Source organism: Microtus oregoni, unplaced genomic scaffold (genome assembly GCF_018167655.1).
Source record: "Microtus oregoni isolate MIOR12 unplaced genomic scaffold, Mior012 000019F_ref0000042, whole genome shotgun sequence".
NCBI lineage: Eukaryota > Metazoa > Chordata > Mammalia > Rodentia > Cricetidae > Microtus > Microtus oregoni.
In genome coordinates, this window is record NW_024543078.1 from 13279685 (window position 1) to 13304405 (window position 24721).

Here is a 24721-nt window from a genome sequence, read left to right on the forward strand (position 1 = left end):
CTTGTAGACAAGGCTGGTCTCAAACTCACAGAGATCCGCCTGCCTCTGCCTCCCAAGTGCTGGGATTAAAGGCGTGCGCCACCACCACCCAGCAATTTGGGAATTTTACCATCATTTGCTTTCACAGGACCCCCTAAGAAGAACGCCGCCCCCATGTCAGCTGGAAGCAATCTTAGAGGACAACGTCCCCTCTCCCAACAGAGTTTGCCCTCAGGGTTAGGGACATCATTTAGTGGTTGGTATAGGGTTGAGGGGGTGGGGGAGATATTTTATGTAATTAGGGGTACTTTCAAAAAAAGGGAGGATTAACTGGTTTGATGGGATGATTGGTATTTGTGAATTACCGTTTTTAGAAAATTGTATTGGTATTGTTTCTTGTATATTGATATATTTAATATTAAATATGAGTGCTCCTACCTCTATTTTTTTGTATAAGAGTATGCTTATAACTTTGTCTATATTGTATTGATACATTTACCATATTACAATGTACATTTCTACCTCTGATATTATTTATATAATAACATTGTTTACATTTGATATGTAATGACATTGTTTACAGTTGGAGATCATTGTTTTCATATATTGCACAGTTGTTTATTCTCTTAGTCTTCAAGTTATATAGGTATCGAGAATTATATGTTTGTCATATTTATTTTTAGGATAATAAGGTTTTTTAGATACATAGAGATTATATTTAGTATAGATAGTATAATCTTCAGCCTCTTCGAAGAGCTGTAGAAAATGGCCTTTAATCTAACCTTGAATTCTGTGCCAACGAGAGACAATCATTCCTGACAACACCACTCTACTCCCGAGAGAACGTTGAGCACCACACTCCACTGGGAGCTTGTCTTCTTGGCAAAACTGGCCTTTGGGTTAAAAAAGCCCATACCGGGACTACTGACAAAGATACAAAATATCCATAAGTGGATAAAACAGGATTGTCTTATCTTGCCAAGACAGGGTTGGATAGTTCTAAGAAAGTTCCTTGCCTTTAATAATGGTCTGTCAGTTATATTAGACCTTAGCCAAAGTTGGTTGACTCAACATTGCAAATGAGACTTTGGGTGATTGCCCAGGTAGTCAGTTGTCTCTGTCATTTGTTGCACATTTTGGATATTTCTCGTTTGTTAAGTAATATTACTTCCCTTCTCAGATCTTTGACAGAGTTGAAGATTAGATAATTGTAGTTACTCTCTACGTTATTTAGACTCCTTGAAATAGAATGTTTAGTATATTTATTATTTGTTCCTATTGTATATAGTTGTGTTTGGTTTGCTCTATCTTATTTAGACAAAAGGGGGAGATGTAGGGGAAGCCCCAGCCAATCACCTTGCTTGTAGGGCGGGGTCCCCTGAGGATATTTTTTACTTATAAATATTGCGGGTGTGCTCCCCGCCTTGAACCACTTCTCATGGGTCAAATGGATTCCAAACAAGCAATCCTATCAATGAACAGCCTAAGCTTCCCTGCCTAGTCTCTATTGCTGAGAAAGGGGCCCGCCTCCTCCCTCACCTCTGGTGTACCCCCTCCTCTCTCCATTCCTGGAACTGGCCAACATTCCAGCCTTCCTGGACCCCTGCCAATGACTCTCTAAATTTTATTTATTTATTTGTTTGTTTGTTTGTTTGTTTATTTATTGGGTTTTTTTTTCAAGACAGGGTTTCTCTGTGTAGCTCTGGCTGTCTCTGAACTTGCTCTGTAGACCAGGCTGGCCTCAAACTCAAGGAGATCCTCCTGCCTCTGCCTCCCAAGTACTGGGATTAAAGGCATGTGCCACCACATCTGACTGAAGAAATATTCTTAATAGAATAAAATCCTTAGATTGGAAAATATTAACAAACTCATTAACAATAGGCTAACATTAAATATAGACACACCGTTAATTAATCAAGATCCTGGCTTAGATGAATTTCCCATATTCACAGCCCATGATCGGCTTTTAGCAGCTTCTCAGCTCCGTTCAGTAACGAAACTAAATGCTAGGAAGTCAAGATAAAAAAACAAAAACTAGTTATTTGCTACATGTTCATGATATGATGGTACCAGGAGCTGTCTTAATTATTAAATCCGCATCACCCTAAGGCAACAGTTCTCAACCTGAGGCCCTTGAACTCTTTGGGGATTGAGTAATACTTTCATAGGAGTGACATATCAGATATCCTATATAGCATATATTTACATTATGATTCATAATGGTAACAAAATTACAGGTAAGAAGTAGCAACGAAATAATTTTATGGCTGGGGTCATCCCAAGATGAGGAACTATGAAAGGAGCTCAGCATCCCAGTCTCCAAGGCCCTTTCTTGTGACTGGATACGAATGACAGGAAGTGGGTAGAGTAAAACAAGATAAGAATGCTCCAACCACTCCTCAGCAAAAGTTTGCCGACTCACACAGAATATTCATTTCATAGCGACTAATACTACAAGATGGTTGGGAAGCAGTCAGACTTCTTTCTTCAGTCACCGTGACTATTAGTTGTACTGTCCGCATGCCATAAGAGAAACATCAGCTCTGTATCACTTGTGAGTAAGACATAGACTGGCTACTAAGATTCACATGGACTCCGTGGAAAGCTGCCCCTAACTAGAGCACACTCTCCAGGCTCTGGCATATGCAAGGATAGAAACCTTTCTTGTATTTTGAGAAAGGGCGACCTTTGTTCATCTGGTCAGCCTTTTGCCTAGATGGTAGGATTTAAGTTCTATTTTAAGTTATGTCTGCCCCGGCCTCTAGGAAACCATGAGAATATAATGTCCAGACTGTGCCTTTGCAGTGACCCAGGCTAGAGCCGGATTCTAGGACAGTGACGCCTGTACCAACTTCTTGTCACTTGTTTGTAGAGGAAGTTGTTCCCCATACTTCATGTTTGGGCTTTTTTGGTTCTTCTAGAGTAACTATTCTTTCCTATCTTCTGTATTTTCATGATTCCTCCAACCATGGCTGTTCTCAATAAACCAAGGCTTGACTTCTCTTGAATGCACTAACCCACTAGGACTTGTCTCCATCTGACATTCTAACTCAGTAATGAGATTAGACTCTTTCCAAGTCACCAATAAGATGGGATTAAACTTAGAAAGGTTTGTGATCCTGACAGTTCCAGCAGAATGGACAAAGCTTCCCAGGGCTTCCTGTGGCTGTCGTCTGTCAAATACTTACTGTGCAGCCCTTAGCGGAGACACCACGAGCAAGCTAACTCCTCTCTGGGTTGTGGAAAAACACTAACATTTATGTACGCTTTTAACAATAACAAGTCCTATTGCTGAGAAGACACAGTAACTGTTCTTATGACAGTACATCATGAGATCTCTTGTTCCCTCAGAAATGTCTTAGTGAATGCTCTCTTTCTGTGATGACAAAGGCAACTTATAAAAAAAGACATTTATTTATAGCTTGCTTACAGTTTCAGAGGTTTAGTCCATTATCTGAAGCACACAGACAGATATGGTGCGGGAGAAGGAGCTGAGTTTTACAACTGGATCCACAGGCAGAAGGAAGCAGAAAGGACCTGGTTAGAGCATCTGAAACCCCAGAGTTCACCCCCAGGGACACACATCTTCCAACAAGGCCACATCTCCCATTCACTGTCAAGTAGTGCCACTTGCTAATGGCCAAGCATTCAAATACATGAGCTCATGGGGGCCATTCGTATTCAAACCTCCACAGTGAGGATTGCTTAGCAGCCTACCTATGAACTTGAGTTTTGCCTATAAGACTATGAATATCAACCCACAACTCAACTACTATAAGTTTGTTAGTATCAGACAATTTGCAATAGACTTAGGTTGCAAACTAACAATTTTGAAGAAATGAAAGGTTATGAAAATGCAGGAAAATCAAGCTCAAGACCTATTGGGAGAGAGTCATCCTGCTTTAATAAAAAGAACTTTGATTATAAAAGAACTCACATATGTACAAAGTAAGTATTGTGACACTAAATAGAATCACTAAAAATAGATATCTATTGTAAAATTCATATGTATCATCAGTGTGATGGTTAATCTTGATTGTCAACTTTAGACAAATTAGATTTAGAATTACCATGAAAATGAATATCATAGAATACACATCATCTTTGGTAGACTGGGTAAGAATGGTCCCCATAGGGTCATATATTTGAGTGTTTAGTTCTCAGTAGGTAAACTATTGGGAAAGATTGGGTGGTGTGTCCTTTTTGAAGGAGATAAATCACTGGAGGTGGGCTTTGAGATTTCAAAAGCCCATGTCATTCCCCCAATTAGCTCTCCCCACCTACAGCCTGTAGATCAGAATGTAAAGCCCTCAGCTACTTCTCCATGACTATGCCTACCTTTGTGCCAATATTCTCCATGCCACGATAATAATGGACTAACCCTTTGAGACTGCAAGCAAACCCCCAATCAAATGCTTTCCTATGTATAAATTGTCTCAGTCACGGTGTCCAATCACAACAGAGCAGTGAATAATACACCCATAGCAATCTCTCTCCCAAGAGTAGGAAAAAATAACACAATGGCGTCAGGTAGCTGAAGAGGTGGCTCAGTGGTTAAGAGGCCTTGCTGCTCTTGGAAATGAACTGTGTTCTATTTGCAGTACCCATGTGGTGGCTCAACAGTTTGCAACTCCAATTCCAGAATATCTGATGCCACTGTGGGCACCAGGCACTCACATGGCGCACCGTCATACGTGCAAACAAAACACTTACACACATAAAATATACAGACCTTTTTAAAAGTTATCTCAGCACTCAGAAGGCAGAGGCAGGTGAATCTCTGTCATTTAGAGGCCCTCCTTGCCTACACAGTGAGATTCAAGCTAACCAGGACTACATAGTAAAACCTTGTCTCCAAAATAAAATTTTAACATATCAGATAGAAAATTAAATATTATTATTTTGAATTTGAGTGTTACTTATGACTTGCTGGAGATCAAAGCTAGGGCCTCACTTATACTAAGCAAGTACCTCTTCCATGATCTACACAGAGAAAAATATAAATGTATTAAAAAATTAACTGAAATTGATTAGGTTGTATCAGTTTTGTACACACATGCATATCCATACAACCTACATTATTGAAAGTCTGACTTCTGTCTATGCCTTTCCACCTTGAATACATACAATTTCTTAAAACTTAGTTTTTGTAAATGTAATCCTTACTTGATAATTGTTCTTATTGTATATATTTTACTATGTTGGGGTTAAAACCTCTCCTTTTTGTTTAGATGAAAATGGGGAAATGTTGCGGAATAATCTTTTTGTACACTGTGAACATGTGTTACTCTGGTTTAATAAAAGGCTCAATAGTAAATGGCTAAGCAGAATTTTTCAGAGCAGAGAGAACACTAGGAAGAAGAAGGATGGAGCTGTGATGAGACACCAGAAAGCAAAAAGCATGGGATTTTTAAATTAAAGGTTATTGAGCCCTGTAAACATCATAGAGTAAAAGATGTGGGTTAATTTAAGTTATAAACATTAGTTAGAAACAAGCCTAAGCTATTGGCCAACCTCCCCAGTCATTAAGTCGTGAAGGGGCTGCAGAAAAATCTAACTACAGATGACCTGAGTTTAATTCATGAATTCACATGACGGAAGTAGAGAACTGTTTACCACAAGTTGTTTTATGAGTTCTATATCCACTAGTTTTTGCACTTGGGAACACACATATAGAAACATGGGTGTGCCTGGAGAAAAGACAGCACCTTCAACAAATGGATGTCTACATGTAGAAGAATGCAAATATATCCATACTTATCACCCTGCACAAAGTTTAACTTCAAAAGGATCAAAACTTCAACATACAACCAGACACACTGAACCTGAGAGAAGAGAAAATGGGAAACAGCCTTGAACTCATTGGCACTGGAGACTTCCTGAACAGAACATGGATAGCACAAAAACTAAGATAAACAATTAATAAATGGTACTTTATGAAACTGAAAAGCTTCTGCAAGGTAAAGGGTACTGTAATTTGGAAAAGGCAGCAGCCTACAGAATGGGAAAAATTTTTCCAACTGTACACCTGATAGAGGACTAATATCCAAAATATATAAAGAACTCTAGAAACTAGCTATCAAAAAATTGCAAATAATCCAATTTTAAAATGGGGTACATCTCTAAAAGGAATTCTCAATAGAGGAAGCTCAAATGGCTGAGAAACAAAGAAATGTTCAACATTCTTAGATACCAGGGAAATACAAATCAAAACTACTTTGAGATTCAGTCATATACCTATCAGGATGGCTAAGATCAGTTAACACAAATGACAGCTCATGATGGTGAAGATATGGTATAAAGGAAACACTCATGCTTTGCTAGAGTGCAAACTCATGCAACCACTATGGAAATCCATATCATGGTTCCTCAGAAGGTTGTGAACCCACCTTCCTCAAGATTCAGTAATACCACTCTTGGGCAAAGGATGCCCCATCCTACCACAGAACACTTGCTCAACTATGTTCATTGATGATTTATTTGTAATAGCCAGAAACTGTAAACAACCTACCTGTCCCTCAACTGAGGAATGGCTAAAGAAATTGTGGTACATTGAGGGGTATTTGAGGCATGATATGGAAACCTAGTGCAGTGGAAACTTTTTAAAATATATGAAGGCAATCCTAATGAGGTTTCCCAATAATGATAGATACAAAGTCTGAACTGGCCATCTTTTGTTACCAAATGAGGCTTCTAGTAGCAGGACTGGGTTGCATTTAATTGAGTTGTTGGCCAAGAGAGTTCCCATGGAAATCCACCAAACAATCCAGGCTGTTGCTTAAACAATGAGTTGCTGTCTGCAAAGGGACATTAGTGATCCATTAATGAGGGTAACACCCACACAACTCATTGAACATGGAGAAGTTGAACTGGTGCCTACATATAGCCTTCACCTCTATTGTCTTAGGGTTTTTTATCACTATGACAAAACACCACAACCAAAAAGCAAGTTGGGGAGGAAAGGGTTTATTTGGCTTACACTTCCACATTGCTGTTCATCACTGAAGGAAGTCAGGACAGGAACTCAAACAGGGCAGGAACCTGGAGGCAGGAGCTGATGCAGAGGCCATAAGGGGTGCTGCTTGCTGCCTTGCTTCTCATGGTTTGCTCAGTCCCCTTTCTTATAGAACCCAGGACCAGTAACCCAGGTATGGCACTGCCCAATATGGGCTGAGCCCTCCTCCATTGATTGCTAATTTAGAAAAGGCTTTACAGCGGATCTCATGGAGACATTTCCGCAACTGTGGTTCCTTCCTCTCTGATAACTCTCGCTTGTGTCAAGTTGACACACAAAACCAGATAATATGTTTTAGTTCTTTTGATGCAGGAAGATACTCTGTAGGCTACCAAAGGAGAACTATAAATAACAATACAGCCACAAAACTTTGGCCTACAATCTGCCCCCTCCCTGCAAGATATGCTGGGGCAATGGTGACACAGAACTGGTGAGAGCAGCTAACCCCTTCTGTCTTATTTGGCTTATGGTAAACTCTATGAGACGGAGCCCATATCAACACTGAATGACTGACCTTTTTCCAGAGACTAGACACTCAGAAACCTAGGGCAAAACCAAATACTACTGGTCTTTTAAAAATAGTATCAATAAAATTATTTCTAATGAAGTCTGTTATATCCATAGATCGGTGCCTTATTCAGTCACCATCAGAGAAGCTTCCTCCTTCAGCAGTTGGAATAGATGTAGAAACACACAACTAATATTGCTCAGAGAGTCCTTGGAACACACAGCTTTACATGGGACATCTCCATCAAATCTTCCTCAACCCAGAGATCAGAGAACCATGCAGAATGGGCAGAAAGTGGGTAAGAGTCAGAGGGGATGGAGGACATCAGGAGAACAAGGTCCTCTGAATTAACATGAGCTAAGTTCATATGAATTCCCAGAGTCTAAAGCAGTAAGCACAGGACTTACACAGGTCTGCATCAGGTCCTCTATGCATATACTGTAGCTTTCAGCTTAGTATGCTTTATGAGACTGCTGAGTGTGTGAACCAGTAGGTCTCTGACTCTTGTGTTTGCTCTTGGTACTCTTTTACCTCTGTTGGTTTGCTTCGTCCAAACTGTCAAGTGATGGCTTTCGTTTTGTCTCACTATTATTTTGTCATAATTGGTTGTTATCTCTTAGAAGCCTGTTCTTTCCTTTTGTGGGTGGGCTTTTGAGACAGGGTTTCTCTGTAGCTTTGGAGCCTGTCCTGGAACTTGCCCTGTAGATCAGGCTGACTTCAGACTCACACAGATCCAGCTGTCTCTGCCTCCTGAGTACTGAGATTAAAGGCGTGCACCCTCACCACCTGACAAACCTGTTCTTTTCTAATGAGAGAGAGAGAGAAAGAGAGTGGATCTGGAGGGAAGGAGAGATGGGGAGGAACTACAAGAAGCAGAGGAAAGGGAAACTATAATCAGCAAAAATTTCATGAGAATCTATCTTCAATAAAAGGGAAAAAATTTTAAAAAGAAAACATGAGTGTACACATGGACATACACACAAGTGTAATTTTTATAACTAAAATTTTAGTCAGGAATGGTGAAGTATGCCTTTAATCCTACCAATGGGAGACAGAGGCAATCCAATCCCTGTTGAGTACAAGCCCAGCCTGGTTGGTCTATGTAATGAGTTTCAGGCTAGGAAGAGCTACATAGTGAGACCTTGTCTCTAAACATCAACAAGCTGGGCATGATGGCACATACCTTTAATCCCAGTATTTGAGAGTCGGAGGCGGGCAGATCTCTGCCTGTGTGAGTGTGTGCTGTGTTCAGATGCCTATGGAGGCCAGATTGCCTGGGGCTGGAGAACAGATAATCAAGAGTTGCCTAGCGTGGGTACTGGGAACCAAAATCAGGTCTTCTGAAAGAGAAGCAAGCACTCAACTGCTGAGCCATCTTTCCAGCCCAGTTAATTAACTTATTTGTTTAATTTTTTTCTTTTTACATACCAACAGCAGTTCCCCCTCCCTCCACTCCTCTGTCTTCCCCGCCCCCTATAACCCATCCTCTATCCATTCCTCTAAAAGGATAAGACCTTCCATGGGGAGTCAACAAAGTCTGGCACATTAAGTTGGAATAGTTGGCTTGTTTATATATATGAGAAATTCAAAACTCTACTGACTCTCCTTTGATCTCACTTCTCTGTGGACTGTGCTTGGACATACTGTGGTGCTGACCATCCAATACCAGTCATGCCTAAGGCTGGCAGTGGCATGCACAGCTAAAGAGAATCCCAAATTAAAATTGAGCTGCTGCTGGGCTTGGCTTCACACGCCTTCAATCCTAGCACCTGGGAAACAGGCTCCTCTTTGTGAGTTTGAGGCCAGTCTGGTCTAGTGAGCTCTAGGGCAGCCAGAACTACATAGAGAAGCCCTGTGTCAAAATAAATAGAAAAATAAAATAAGTCCGAGTTGTGTTCCAACTTTGGCAACTCCATGAACATTCTTTTTCTTTTTTCACACACACACCCAAACATATATATATATATATATATATATATATATATATATATATACATATATATTCCCTTTTCAGACAAATACAACCCATGTTAATGGATAAATGCACAAATGTCAACGTCTTTGCATATAGTATCCATTGAATTATATTACTAACTGCCATCATTTGCTTTCTATTGCTGTGATGAACATCATGACCAAAAGGGGATAACATGGTTTATTTCATCTTACAGCTTACAGTCTGTCATTAGGAGAAACCAAGGCAATAGCTCAAATAGAGCAGGAACCTGGGGGCAAAAACTGATGCAGAGGTCATGAAGGAACAATGCTTACTGACTTATTCCCCATAGCTTGCTAAGTCTTCTATCTTACACAATCCAGGACCGTCTGGCCCAGGGGTGACTGAACCCTCTCATATCAATCAAAAAAAAATGTCTAAAATGCTAATCTTATAGAGGCATTGCCTCAGTTGAGATTCCCTCTAGCCAGATGATCTGAGCTTGGGTCAAGTTCACACACATACAAAACACAAACAAATCCAGCTAACCAGCATGTTGCCTTAGCAATAATTGTCACTTGAAGTTTAGTACAGTTAGTGGTTACCAAGGAGACAGAAACAGGGTGATAGGTTGGGTCAAGGAGTCTGAGACTAGTTGGGGACAACTCTACCTCTGAATTTGAAAGTAAACAAATAAACAAGTCAAGTTTGGGTCTAGTCCATCAATTTCCCAAGTGTAACTCAGTATTAAAATGGTAGAGCATATAATAAACATATATAAGCCCCTGTCTTTAATTCCCAGCACAGATGCTCATGAGTGCACAGACACACTAAGACTGAGACAGAATTAGTTCCATTTTGCGTTATGCACTACCAAAACATCACCATCCCCCCCCGCTTGTTGTAAGCAGTTTGTCAATGTCCCTGACAAGCTTGAGAGATAGTCCCAGCCCCCAGCACGTTCCATCTACCATTATCTAGTCAACTACTTTAACTGTACCTTCCTGAACCTTGCCTCTTCCCCTTTGTTCTGATTAGCCAGTCATGTCAGATTGCAAAGTCAAGCTCCCACCAGTAGAATAAGATGCAGTCACCATCCCACTATGTCAGGAATAAAAGACAGAGGCTATTTTTGCCAGGTGTGCTTTGTCTGGGTTCTAATGAACCCTTTTAACAGAAAGAAATCACATTGCAGAATTACTTTCACCTTGTTTATGTGTTCTTTTGTGAACCACTACATACTTATTAATCACAACTAACCAAGGCCTTGCTTGAGATGCTTTATAAATACAACAGGAAACAATAAAATCTTCCTTTAGTATAAACAAAATAAGGGCATTTGTAACAAGGACACACAGGCATCTCACACTACTGAAGTTAAGAGCTTTAAGATTTAAAGACTAAAATCTGTGAAAACCCAAGAGATTTTATTTGGACTCACCCTCTACTTCTCTTTCTGCAGGACAATTGTCTCTTTTCTGTCTTCAGCAGAGGGAAGCCATGGTCATCTCCAAGTAAAGTCTTCTGTCTATACTGACTTCCTTTGAGATTTTGCTTTCTTAATCCTTAGAGAGAGAAAAGGCTCATTGACTAAACCATAAGATTGCTTGAGACCAGACATAGGCAGTCTGCTGCTTTAAACCATCCCAAGGTATTCAAGTAAATATGTATTTACTAGTTCTTGGAGGTTAGAAAGATGTGCCAAATGATACCTACCACAAATAGGGACAGGAGTACACAAATACAGTTCTTCCCTCACGTGCAACAAAATAACAAATCATTCCTTCTCTTCCAGGATGAAGTAGCTGGAGGATCAGAGCAAATTATAAGACATTAAACCAGTTCCTCTCCATTTATAAGTAAGAGTAAGTTGCGCTATCTTATCAATAATTCATTTGACTGGATTTCTCTGTCAAATACACAGTAAAGCCAGGCACAATGGGGCTTAACTAGAATCCCAACACTGAGGAGAATCAAGGTTACATAAAATGTTTGAGGCCAGCTAGGACTATACCAGATCTTGTCTCAACAAACAAAGAGCAACAGAATACACTATAGGGTTTCATACAAAACAGTGTGCTTACTCTTGATATTTTGCTTAAATCCTTTCAGTTATACAAATACAGCTAAAAAATATTTGGTACTTTAAGATAACAAAAAACACTTAAGCAACTTATGCCTCTAGTCTTCATATCTTTTAATTTTTTAATTTTTTATAATTTTATGATATTTATTTATTATTTCAGAGGATAACCTATGGAAGTGGGCTTTCTCCTTCTACCATGTGTGTCCCAGGGATTGAACTCAGATAATCAGGTTTGGCAGTGCATTCCTTTACCCACTGAGCCATCTTTCCAGTCCTGTTTTTGGTTTTTATTTTTTGAAGTAACCCAGTCAGGCCTGAAAGTGACTGTAGCCCAGAATGGCCCGAGACAAGTAGCGATCCCCTTACCTTAGCCTCCTGAAGGCTGGGATTGAAGTCATATCTACCATGAGCTTTATATGGGAGTGGCAAACAACTCTCTGCAGCCTCCCACACCATCCGTTGACTTGTCAGGCGCTACTATCTCCTGAGGACTTGCTGGACCACGGCATGGACACTTCCAGATATAAATCCAAAGCTGAGATATCTAGGAAGGATTTCAGGAAGGTCATCCCAGGCTTTTCCCTGAGTGGTGACTAGTCTGCGAGAGCTCTAGGATTGCCTTTCACCCCAAAATAGATAACAATTCATGCTAAGCGGGCCTTTCTATAAATATATCCCCTCGATCTCTTCTTTGCACAGTGTCTGCTAAACTTAGCCACAGATGCCGAAGTTACATTTTTCACCATAAATGGTGCTAAGCAAAGGTATTCTGAAGAGGGGAATACACTAGGCAAGAAAGAAATAAATTCTAGTTTTATGTTTGATATCTCTCTGACCTTGGATAACTTATTTCAGCTTCTTGTACTGAAAATATACCATGATTTCACATCCTGTCAGAATACAAAAGTGAGAAAATTGAACAGATATAAAAATTGCCATCGTGATTAAAACTGTCATTCTGACAGCGGTCTGCTTATAGGAACACAGGTCTTATTTCTCCTATTTCTGGCCTCCTCTAGAGCCCTAAGTAAGTAACACCTGCACTTCTATAATGCCCCAGAACCCTTAATGTTTTCTGTGATTTATATAGCAAAGTTTACCACCTAAGAAGACAGAGGATTAAGATGATATGCTAAATTATTTGCCCAAATATATATAATTCATAGCAACAATAGAAATGGAGGAGTGAGACAAGGCTCAAGAATCCCAGCCTGGCCTCAAACTTGAACTCCAGCTCATCCTGCCTCTACCTGCCAAGTGCTGAAATGACTGACATTTTATTTTATTTTCATTTGTTTAGTTTTAAGAGACGCTCTCATTTCATACCCCAGGCTTTCCCTGGGCTTCACTATGCAGCCCAGGCTGTCCTCAAAATCACTGTGATCCTCCTACTTCAACCTTGAAAAAACTAGATAGGATTTGAAATTCAAATTCAAAACCTACCTTCTGACTTGGCATCCAGCTTACTGCATTAGCAAACCCCTGATGTTTAAAAAGGCTCCTAATACAGTTCCTTATTTTAAAGATTTATTTATATGTCTGTGTATCTGTGTGCATACATGTGGCCAGAGGAGAGTTCCAGATCCCATGGAGCTGGGGTTACAGGTGGTTGTGTGCTGGGAACTGAACTCTGATCCTCTAGACGAGTGGAAATCACCAAGCCATCTTCTCAGTGCTCATCAATCTACTCAAAGAGCATTTGGTGCAGGCTGGAAAGATAGCTCAGTGGTTAAAACTGGCTGTTCTTCGAAAGGAGCATGTTCAGTTCCCTGCACCCACATGGTGACTCACAACTGTCTCAGAGAATCCAACACCCTTTCTTGGCCTCTGTAGGCACCAGACACTCATGTAGTACACAGATACACATGCAGGCAAAACAGCCATATGCATTAAATAAGTAAAGATAGACAAGATGCCCTTTAGTAACTTAAATTTTAGATTTCTTTAACTATTTCTTCAATTCATTATTTCTTATATATTTTCTTATGCTTTTGTCACCATTAAGTAGAGATGTCTTTAATTCCAAAATATTGTAAACATGACATAGTTGAGAGACCACAGAATAGAGAAATGAAAGACAAGTCGGCTGATTTTGTGATACAATGGTTTGGCAGAAGTCTAGCCAGATGCATCTGGATTCAGATTAGGGCTTAAATTCCCTCATGTGTAAAATGGGGTCAGCTACTAATTTCACAGGTTTTAGTAAAAGCTGAATCAATATCAGTATATGGTTGATGTGCAACATGCATTTAGAACTCTGTGTGTGTGTGTATGTGTGTGTGTGTGTGTGTGTGTGTGTGTGTGTTGCATTAGTGGTTTACAGAGTCATTGATAAAGAATAAATAGAAGCTTTGTGACATTAGCTGTAAATATGTTGTGTCTGGAAAAGATTAAATACAGATTGACTTGCACTGAGGAGGCTGTGAACACCGGAAAGAAACAAACACTGGTTTTACCATTTCTGCATGTTATATTCCAGACTAAGGGCTGACAACATGGAATTTGAGTGATAATTTATCTGAGGGTGCAGAAGCTCAATTCAGAGGAAAAACAAAAGCCTGAATGCTAAAACCCCTTGCCTGGAAGACATAAACCATATCTACCCTACTCTGAAAGACCCCAAAACAAACTGAGGTATGATTCCTCCAAGGCCCACCCAGAAGATCCTATGAGTTCATTTTAATTATCCAGAGTCCTAAGGGCAGGAGCATGGGTGTGGTGGTTTGAATGTAATTGGCTCCCATAATCTCATAGGGAGTGGCATTAAGAAGTATGGCCTTGGCAGAGGAAGTGTGTCACTGTGGGGGTGGGCTTTGAGATCTCCTATGCTCAGGCTACTTTTAGTATCTCAATCTACTTCCTGTTGCTTTCAGATCAAGATGTAGAATTCTCAGCTCCTTCTCCAGTGCTGTCTGCCTACACACTGCCTTGTCCTATACTATGATGATAATTGACTAAACCTCTGAACTATAAGTCACTTCAATTAAATGTTTTCCTTTATAAGAGTTGCCATGGCCAGGCGGTGGTGGCGCACGCCTTTAATCCCAGCACTCGTGAGGCAGAGGCAGGCGGATCCCTGTGAGTTCGAGGCCAGCCTGGTCTACAAGAGCTAGTTCTGAGACCAGCACCAAAGCTACAGAGAAACCCTGTCTCGAAAAACCAAAAAAAAAAAAAAAAAAAAAAAAAAAAAAAAAAAAAGAGTTGCCATGGTCATGGTCTCTTCACAGCAATAAAACCCTGACTAAGATAATGGGTGACCAGGATCTAGGCTGCAACCTGTGGCCAGTTTAGCACACAAACGCCCTGTCACCACCAGGCCATACCAATATGAGAGGCCTATGATGACATTTAGGATCATGGTATCAAGGCTGCTGTTGAGGGCCATGTCTGGGTCCATGGCCTTACCACAGCCAGGGTCTGTGTTGATATCTGTGACTCATGATACTATCAAAGGCAATGTCAGAGGTCTGGGCCACTACCTGGGGCCATGTTGGGGTCCAACGGCCACTCTTCTATGGGGGCCATGCCAATTTGGGTGGCCTGTACTGCCACCTGGGGCCATGATGATGTCCAAGCCTGGGATGCTGACAGGGACCATGTCTGGTCCACGGTCCTCTCATGGTCCATGGTGTTGATGTTCATGTCCTGTGGTACCACCAAAGGCCACATGGATGCCTAGGATCTAGGCCAAATCCTGTGGCTATGTTGGTTTCCAAGGGCTGTGCTACCTCCAGGACCATGTTGATCTAGGTAGTCTAATTGTCACCTGGGGCCATAGCCTACAGCCAGTGTCTGTATTGATGTCCATGTGCTATGGTACAACCAAAGTCCACAAGGATGCCCAGGATCTAGGCTGTAACTTTAAAGCAGCAGGGATGTTGGTTCCCCTTATCCATCCCTACCTATATCCTCTAGCTCTTTCCCAATACTACATGAGATAGGGCATAATAACATACAACTGTTTGGGAAGGTGACTGACCACTCAGGTGAGGGTCCCATGACCCTCCCTTGTTGACTGGTTTCTGTGACCCTCCCTTGTTGACTGGTTTCTGTCCCACCAGGTCCCACAGTCATTTAGTTCCAAACAGACGCACAGAGGTCTACATTAAATATAAACCAATTGGCCTATTAGCTCTGGCTTCTTATTAACTCTTTAACTTATATTAGCCCATAATTTTTGTCAATGTTAGCCATGTGGCTGGTACCTTTTTTGGTGAGGCAGTCACATCTTGCTTCCTCTGTGGCTGGGTCACAACTCCAGACTGAGCTTTCCTCTCCCAGAATTCTCATTACCCCACCTCTACTTCCTGCCTAGCTGCTGGCTAATCAGCATTTTATTTAAATACGATTGACAGGGTACAAACCATTGTCCCACAACACTTCCTGCCCCCTCCTTTGAAGAAAAGTAAATAGTGAGTAAGCTTAGCTGTGAAACTCCTTTGTGAGCAGACCCAGAAGTAAAGGTAGCAGCAGCTTAACTTGAATCCTGTACAACAATCCTTCTACAGAAAACAAAGAACCTTCTCATGAATGGAGATATTGTGTGTCAGTCTCTAACTACTGCTTATTAAAATGTTTTATACCAGCTATGCATTGGGAGCAACGCCCTTGCATGACAAATGGGACACCAATTCTTGCTTGCCTCAAGTGTCTTTTCTCCTACCCACATCAGTGCAGTGCTGTCCTGAGTGTATCGCTGAAGACAATGACTCCTGAGTGCTGAACTCTGTGGCTCTGACTGCCTGGGCTCTTTAACAAAGGCCTAACCTGACTCTACTGTGGGGCTGAAGGAAATCTATGGGCAGTTTGTCAGCCAACTTCTAAATGTTTATTCATCTACTAAAGCGTGAAAGAAAGGAAAATTTTTGATTGGTCATTAAGTTCTTGGTATCAATAAAGGATTTAAATAAAACAATTGGTCTTCATGTAATTTAGGAAGCAAAAACTGAGAGTTAACCGTGACCCCTGGCTTTCTCATGCCTCACGAACTATCCACTGGACCATTGCAATAAGAGGACAGCTGGTCATCAAGCAAGACTCAAAGTGAGGAGCTCACCAAATGCTGAGCAGCACTCCTCCCCAAAGGGAGACACACATGGAGGAGGGAGGTCATTTACTTTATCCTCTGACCTATGATCAGACATCAGCCTCCTCCTCTGTTCCGCCTTTCCTTCATCTGTCTCTACATTCCAGCTGCCCTTTCTTTTTTTTTTAATAATTTTTTTTATTAAGAAAAGAAGAAAAAAAACATAAACAAAAAACAAGTTTCCACCTCCTCCCAGCCTCCCATTTCCCTCCCCCTCCTCCCACCCTTCTCCCCCTCCTCCCACCCTTCTACCCCTCCCCCCACTCCTCTCCCCCTCCCTCTCCAGTCCACAGAGCAGTCCAGGTTCCCGACCCTGTGGTAAGTCCTAGGTCCTCCCCCCTCCGTCCATATCTAGGAAGGTGAACATCCAAACTGGCTAGGCTTCCACAAAGCCAGCACATTAAGTAGGATCAAAACCCCGTGCCATTGTCCTTGGCGTCTCATCAGCCCTCATTGTTCGCCATGTTCAGAGAGTCCGGTTTTATCCCATGCTTTTTCGGTCACAGTCCAGCTGGCCTTGGTGAGCTCCCAGTAGATCAGCTCCACTGTCTCAGTGGGTGGGTGCACGCCTCGTGGTCCCGACTTCTTTGCTCATGTTCTCCCTCCTTCTGCTCCTCATTGGGACCTTGGGAGCTCAGTCCAGTGCTCCAGTGTGGGTCTCTGTCTCTGTCTCCATCCATCACCAGATGAAGGTTCTATGATGATATGCAAGATATTCGTCAGTATTGCTCTCGGATAGGGTCATTTCAGGTTCCCAATCCTCAGCTACCCAAGGAACTAACTGGGAACCTCATGTTGGGCACTTGGGAGCCCCTCTAGGGTCAAATCTCTTGCTCACCCTAATGTGGTTCCCTTAACTATGAATTGTGGTTCCGTGCTCCCCTATCCACCTTTCCTTTATCCCAATTCTCCTGATTCCCCAAATCCCCCCTCCTTCCCTTCTACCTTTTCTCTCCCCATCTCCCCTTACCCCCATCCCACCCCACCCCCAAGATCCTAATTTTCTCCCCAGCAATTGGGTCTACTTCCCTTAGCCAAGAGGATAACTATATGTTTTTCCTTGGGTTCACCTTCTTACTTAGCTTCTTTAGGTTCACCTATTGTAGACTCCGTGGCCCTAATTTATGGCTAGAAACCAATTATGAGCGAGTACATCCCATGTTCATCTTTTTGGGTCTGGGACACCTCACTCAGGATAGTGTTTTCTATTTCCATCCATTTGCATGCAAAATTCGAGAAGTCATTGTTTTTTACCGCAGCGTAGTACTCTAGCGTGTATATATTCCATACTTTCTTCATCCATTCTTCCATTGAAGGGCATCTAGGTTGTTTCCAGGTTCTGGCTATTACAAATAATACTGCTATGAACATAGTTGAACAAATGCTTTTGTCATATGATAGAGCATCTCTTGGGTATATTCCCAGGAGTGGTATTGCTGGGTCCAGGGGTAAGTTGATCCCGAATTTCCTGAGAAACCGAAACACTGACTTCCACAGTGGTTGCACAAGATGGCATTCCCACCAGCAATGGATGAGGGTACCCGTTCCTCCACAGCCTCTCCAGCAAAGGTTATCCTTGGTGTTTTTGACTTTAGCCATTCTGACAGGTGTAAGATGATATCTCAAAGTTGTTTTGATTTGCATTTCCCTGATTGCTAAGGAAGTTGAGCACGACTTTAAGTGTCTTTTGGCCATTTGAACTTCCTCTGCTGAGAATTCTCTGTTCAGTTCAGTGCCCCATTTTTTAATTGGGTTAATTAGCATTTTAAAGTCTAGTTTCTTGAGTTCTTTATATATTTTGGAGATCAGACCTTTGTCTGTTGTGGGGTTGGTGAAGATCTTCTCCCAATCAGTAGGTTGCCTTTGTGCCTTATTGACTATGTCCTTTGCTTTACAGAAGCTTCTCAGTTTAAGTAGGTCCCATTTATTCAATGTTGCCCTTAATGTCTGTGCTTCTGGAGTTATACATAGGAAGCGATCTCCTGTGCCCAGCTCCTGTAGGGTACTTCCCACTTTCTCTTCTATCAGGTTCAGTGTGTTCGGGCTGATATTGAGGTCTTTAATCCATTTGGACTTGAGTTTTGTGCACGGTGATAGATAAGGGTCTATTTTCATTCTTCTACAAGATGACATCCAGTTGTGCCAGCACCATTTGTTGAAGATGCTTTCTTTCTTCCATTTTATACTTTTAGCTCCTTTATCGAAAATCAGGTGTTCATAGGTTTGTGGGATAAAATCCGGGTCTTCTATACGATTCCATTGGTCGACTTCTCTGTTTTTATGCCAGTACCACACTGTTTTCATTACTGTAGCTCTGTAATAGAGTTTGAAGTCAGGCATGGTAATGCCTCCAGAAGATCCTTTATTGTATAGGATTGTTTTGGCTATCCTGGGTTTTTTGTTTTTCCATATAAAGTTGATTATTGTCCTCTCCAGATCTGTGAAGAATTTTGATGGGATCTTGATGGGGATTGCATTGAATCTATAAATAGCCTTTGGTAGAATTGCCATTTTTACTATGTTGATCCTCCCAATCCAAGAGCAAGGGAGGTCCATCCATTTTTTGGTATCCTCTTCAATTTCTTTCTTCAATGCCTTAAAGTTCTTGTCAAATAGATCTTTCACTTCCTTGGTTAGATGTACCCCAAGATATTTTATGCTGTTTTTGGCTATTGTGAATGGTGAAGCTTCTCTGATTTCCCTCTCTGCTTCCATATCCTTTGTGTATAAGAGGGCGACTGATTTTTTGGAGTTGATCTTGTATCCTGCCACATTACTAAAGCTGTTTATCAGCTATAGGAGTTCTTTGGTGGAGTTTTTGGGGTCGCTTATGTACACTATCATATCATCTGCAAATAACGAAAGTTTAACTTCTTCCTTTCCAATTCGAATCCCCTTGATTCCATTATGTTGTCTTATTGCTATTGCTAGAACTTCAAGCACTATATTGAAGAGGTATGGGGAGAGTGGACAGCCTTGTCGTGTTCCTGAGTTAAGTGGGATGCTTTGAGTTTCTCTCCGTTTAATTTGATGTTAGCTGTCGGCTTGCTGTATATAGCTTTTATTATATTTAGGTATGACCCTTGTATCCCTAATCTCTCCAAGACTTTTAACATAAATGGATGTTGAATTTTGTCAAATGCTTTTTCAGCATCTAATGAAATGATCATATGGTTTTTTTCTTTCAGTTTATTTATATGCTGGATTACATTGATAGATTTTCGTATGTTGAACCAGCCCTGCATCTCAGGAATGAAGCCTACTTGATCATAATGGATAATTTTTCGGATGTGTTCTTGGATTCGATTTGCCAGTATTTTGTTGAGGATTTTTGCGTCGATATTCATGAGTGAGATTGGCCTGTAGTTCTCTTTCCTGGTTGAGTCTTTGAGTGGTTTTGGTATCAGAGTAATTGTGGCTTCATAAAAGGAGTTTGGTAATGACCCTTCTGTTTCTATCTTGTGGAATACATTAAGGAGTATAGGTATTAGATCTTCTTGGAAGATCTGGTAGAATTCCGCATTGAAACCATCTGGTCCTGGGCTTTTTTTGGTAGGGAGGTTTTTGATAACCTCTTCTAATTCTTCGCGACTAACAGGTCTATTTAGATTGTTCACCAGGTCCTGATTTAACTTTGGTATATGATATTTATCTAAAAAAGTATCCATTTCCTTTACATTTTCCAATTTTGTGGCATATAGGCTTTTGTAGTAAGATCTAATGATTCTCTGAATTTCCTCTGTGTCTGTGGTTATGTCCCCCTTTTCATTTCTGATCTTATTAATTTGCAAATTCTCTCTCTGCCGTTTGATTAGCTTGGATAGTGGTTTGTCAATCTTGTTGATTTTCTCCAGGAACCAGCTTTTTGTTTCATTGATTTTTTGTATTGTTTTCTGTGTTTCTATTTTGTTGATTTCAGCCCTCATTTTGATTATTTCCAGTCTTCTACTCCTCCTAGGTGAGTCTGCTTCTTTTTTTTCTAGAGCTTTCAGGTGGGCTGTTAAGTCTCCAATGTGAGCTTTCTCTGTTTTCTTTAAGTGGGCACTTAGTGCTATGAACTTTCCTCTTAGGACTGCTTTCATAGTGTCCCATAAGTTTGAGTATGTTGTTTCTTTATTTTCATTGAATTCCAGGAAGACTTTAATTTCTTTCTTTATTTCTTCCTTAATCCAGCTATGGTTCAATAGTTGACTGTTCAGTTTCCATGACTTTGTATGCTTTCTGGGGGTAGCATTATTGTTGAATTCTAACTTTAATCCATGGTGATCTGATAAGACACAGGTGGTTACTAATATTTTTTTGTAACTGTGGATGTTTGCTTTGTTACCGACTATGTGGTCGATTTTCGAGAAGGTTCCATGAGCTGCAGAGAAGAAGGTATATTCTTTCCTATTTGGATGGAATGTTCTATAGATGTCTGTTAAGTCCATTTGATTCATTACCTCCACTAATTCTCTTATTTCTCTGTTAGGTTCCTGTCTGATTGACCTGTCCATTGGTGAGAGAGGAGTGTTGAAGTCTCCTACTATTAGTGTGTGCGGTTTGATGGCTGCCTTGAATTTTAGCAATGTTTCTTTTATGTACGTGGGTGCTTTTATATTAGGGGCATAGATGTTCAGGATTGAGACTTCATCCTGATGAACTGTTCCTGTTATGAGTATAAAATGCCCCTCTCCATCTCTTCTGATTGATTTAAGTTTAAAGTCAACTTTGTCCAGCTGCCCTTTCTTCAGACACTTTCCCTACATGAAATGCCCTTTCCTCTGTCAAAAATATTCCTTTTCCTACCAGCAGCCCTCCCCACTTCCTGTCTTGGCCAACATCAGAATGCTGACAAGAAAGGACGGCACAGGCACTAGGGAGTTCAGCAAGGGAATATTCACTGATATGAGAACCAAGCATCCCGAGCTTGGCGGAGTAAGAAGATGGCTCCTGGAGCCCAAAGAGATTCGATCTTTAAAAGAAAAGAAATGAATGAAACCCTCAATCAGAAAGAAAAGAGCATGGCTCCTCTTGTCTCCCGTTCCCTCTCCTACTGGTACGTGTCTCTTAAGTCAAACCCAGCACGATGCTACAGGAACAAGGTAAGACCAAGAAAGATGAAGGATGACTCTGGAGAGTCTAATAAAAAAAAGAATTATAAACCAGTGTTCTTCCTTTTACAGTCAGTCTCTGTCCTGGTTGGCTTTAACTCAACCCAGCCTAGAGACACCTCAGAGAACCTCGGTTGAAGACTTGCCTAGATCAGATTGGTCTGTGGGCATATCTGTGAGGGGTTGACTTGGATATTAATTAATGTAGGAGGGTTTAGCACAAAATGTGGGTGGTGCTATTTCCTTGGCACCTGAACTGTATAAAAAGCTAGAAGACTAAAAAAATGTAAGAAAGAAAGAAAGTAAATAAGTAAATAAACAAAATGGACCTAAGCATAAGCAAATCCTAAAGCCACCTAGAAAGCAGCATCCTCCATGATTCCTGCTGTACCCCTTGACTCAGATGAGTTTCTTGGTCAGGGGTCATACTGTGTGGAATAGCAAGCAGGCCTGCCCTCAGGGGCCTGCCTTACCTATCCTCAAGGATGAACTACGAAGTGGATTTAGAAGACGAAAAAACTTTTCTTCCTCTAAGTTGCTCTTGGTAAGGGTATTTTGTCACAGCAATAGAAAGCAAACTAGAATAGTCTCTCTCTTTAGCAGTACTTGTTTCTACTTATAGCTTTCTAATTATAAGTGATTTAAAAATTATTGTCTTCCTTCCCTACTAAATTGTAAACTCCTTGAGGTCAAGCATTCATCTGTCGTCTTTTACTCCTCTAGGAACCAGCATAGTGACTGATACATAGAAGAATCTCCATCAGGTTGAAGATGTAGCTAAGTTTGTTAGAGAGCTTGCCTGGCATGCAGAATAACCTGGGTTCCTTCCTCAGTACCATATAAATCGGATTGGAGACACATGTCCATAATCCTAGCACTCATGAAGGCATATACAGTGTGGAACATATGCTGAAGATGTCTAACTAAAGCTGGGTGTAGTGGCGCACATCAGGTCAGCCAGGATTAAAAAAGAAATTAATCCTCACCAAGCATGGTAGCAAACATGTAAACTTAGCACTAGGGAAGCAGAGGCAGGAGAATTGCTACAAATTCAAGGCAAGGCCAAACTACACATTGAATTCTATGTTACCAAGGACTATTCAGAGAAACCCTATCTCAACCCCCACCCTGGCGACTCTGCCAAATCTAATTTTTGAGCAATTTTTAGAGGGAATGTTCCCTGCATCTGTGTTAGCCATGTTGTTTCCCAGCTTGATTTCTTTGTGTACCCACTAAAATGTACTCTGATTTCAAGACCTCTCAAATCTTGCCTACATTAAACTTAAATACTACTGGATTACTTTTATTTTACCCAAAGTTGCTCTTGCACAGTTAGCTTTCCTAGTTATTTATAGTTCATTCCTTGACATACATGTAGAAAGCTAATTTAAGATCTGTAATGCTCAAAAACTTTAAGCTGCAAAGCACAATAAATATTTCAGCCTAAATCTCTTTGCTCTTGTGCCGTATTAGTGGTTTCAAGCCGGCGCAGCACCATATGGTACTGAACATATGGGCACAAGACACTCTCTGTTCATATGGAAAATATGATAATGTTATCCTTACAGGAAGTAGAAATAGAACCACGTTTATTTTTTTTATATACATTTATCTAAAAATACTCATATCCAATGTCACGATAAGAATAAGACAGAAGCTGAACAGAGGTGCCTGGTGTGGGAGGTCAGACCCAAGGTAATGTTAGGTTCATTAAGAAGTCTCTGCGCATTATCAAGTCTTCAAGCCCAGAAGAACATATTGCTTCCTGTGGTCTTACACAAGATGTTACTCCGGAGGCTTTGTGAATTGTTATTATAGTTCAATATATATATAATATATAAGAATATAGATAATATAGATATATAAGAATATAGTTCTTATAGTTATGAGCTATGGGTCTGTATTAGTTAGGTTTTATTGCTGTGAAGAGACACATGACCACATAACTATGCTATGGAATAATCCTCTTGTACAATGTAAAGATTTGTCACTCAAATTGGTTTAATAAAATGCTGATTGGCCAGTAGCCCGGCAGGAAGTATAAATGAAGCGACTAAACTCAGGATAATGGGGAAAAGAAGTGCAGGATGAGAGTCACCAGTCAGACACGGAGGGAGCAGGAGATGAATGCATCGTGCTAATAAAAGTACTGCCACATGGCATAGCATAAATAAGGAATATGGGTTAACTTAAAATGCAAGAGATGCAAGAGCTATTTATTAATAAGCCTGAACTATTGGCTGAACATTTATAAATAATATTAAGCCTCTGTGCAGTAATCTGGGAAGTGGCTGCTGGGTATTTGGAAACAGGCCTGCAGGAGAGAAACATCCAAAAAGAAAGCTCTTATAAAAGAAACCATTTAGTTGGGGGAGCTTACAGTTCAGAGGTTTAGTCTATTATCATCATGGCAGAAAGCATGGTGTTATGCAAGCAGACATGGTTCTGGGGAGGTAGCTGAGAATTCTACATCTGGATCCTCGGGCAGCAGGAAGAGACAGTGAGCCACTAGGCCTGGCTTGAGATCCTGAAACCTCAAAGCCCATCCCCCAGTGACACACTTCCTCCATCAAGGCCATTCATACCTTCTCTAACAAGGCCAAACCTCCTTATGGGCCTATGGCAGCCATTTTTTTCAAACCACAACAGGTTCCATCAGGTCAATGACTACAAACACGAACACCACAAACTCAAAAAAGACAAAAAAAAAATTCCTATGGTATTCCTAGGCTGATTGAACCATCTAGAATTGTTTTGGGAGACTTTTGTAGCTTTGATCCTATGTAACCACCCAGATTGCAAATGGACATTCTTAAGAACAACAGTAATAACAAACACAAAAGAACTGGAAATACAGCCTAAGTTGTTGTGCTTCTTTACAAATATTATTATTGTTAACATTATTGTTATTATTTGAAACTAGAGATTGAATTCATGCCCTTGTACATGCTGAGCGAATGTTCTACCCCTGAGCTTTATCCCTTAGACCCCTGTGCATCTTTGAAATTCAGCAAGGAT

At 40.8% G+C, this 24721-nt stretch overlaps 1 long non-coding RNA gene across 2 annotated transcripts; it reads right to left on the bottom strand.

Annotated features, from left to right (window-relative positions):
- Window positions 1-1918: 1918 nt before the first annotated feature.
- LOC121459595 lies at window positions 1919-12138 on the bottom strand. 2 transcript variants are annotated; one of them, XR_005975968.1, is made up of 4 exons: window positions 11891-12138; window positions 11155-11243; window positions 10880-11003; window positions 1919-1985 (listed from the first exon to the last, which is right to left on the bottom strand). It is a non-coding gene; the product is annotated as an uncharacterized LOC121459595 (long non-coding RNA). The 2 variants fall into 2 exon arrangements; XR_005975969.1 differs by lacking the exon at window positions 1919-1985 and adding an exon at window positions 9297-9354.
- Window positions 12139-24721: the final 12583 nt, after the last annotated feature.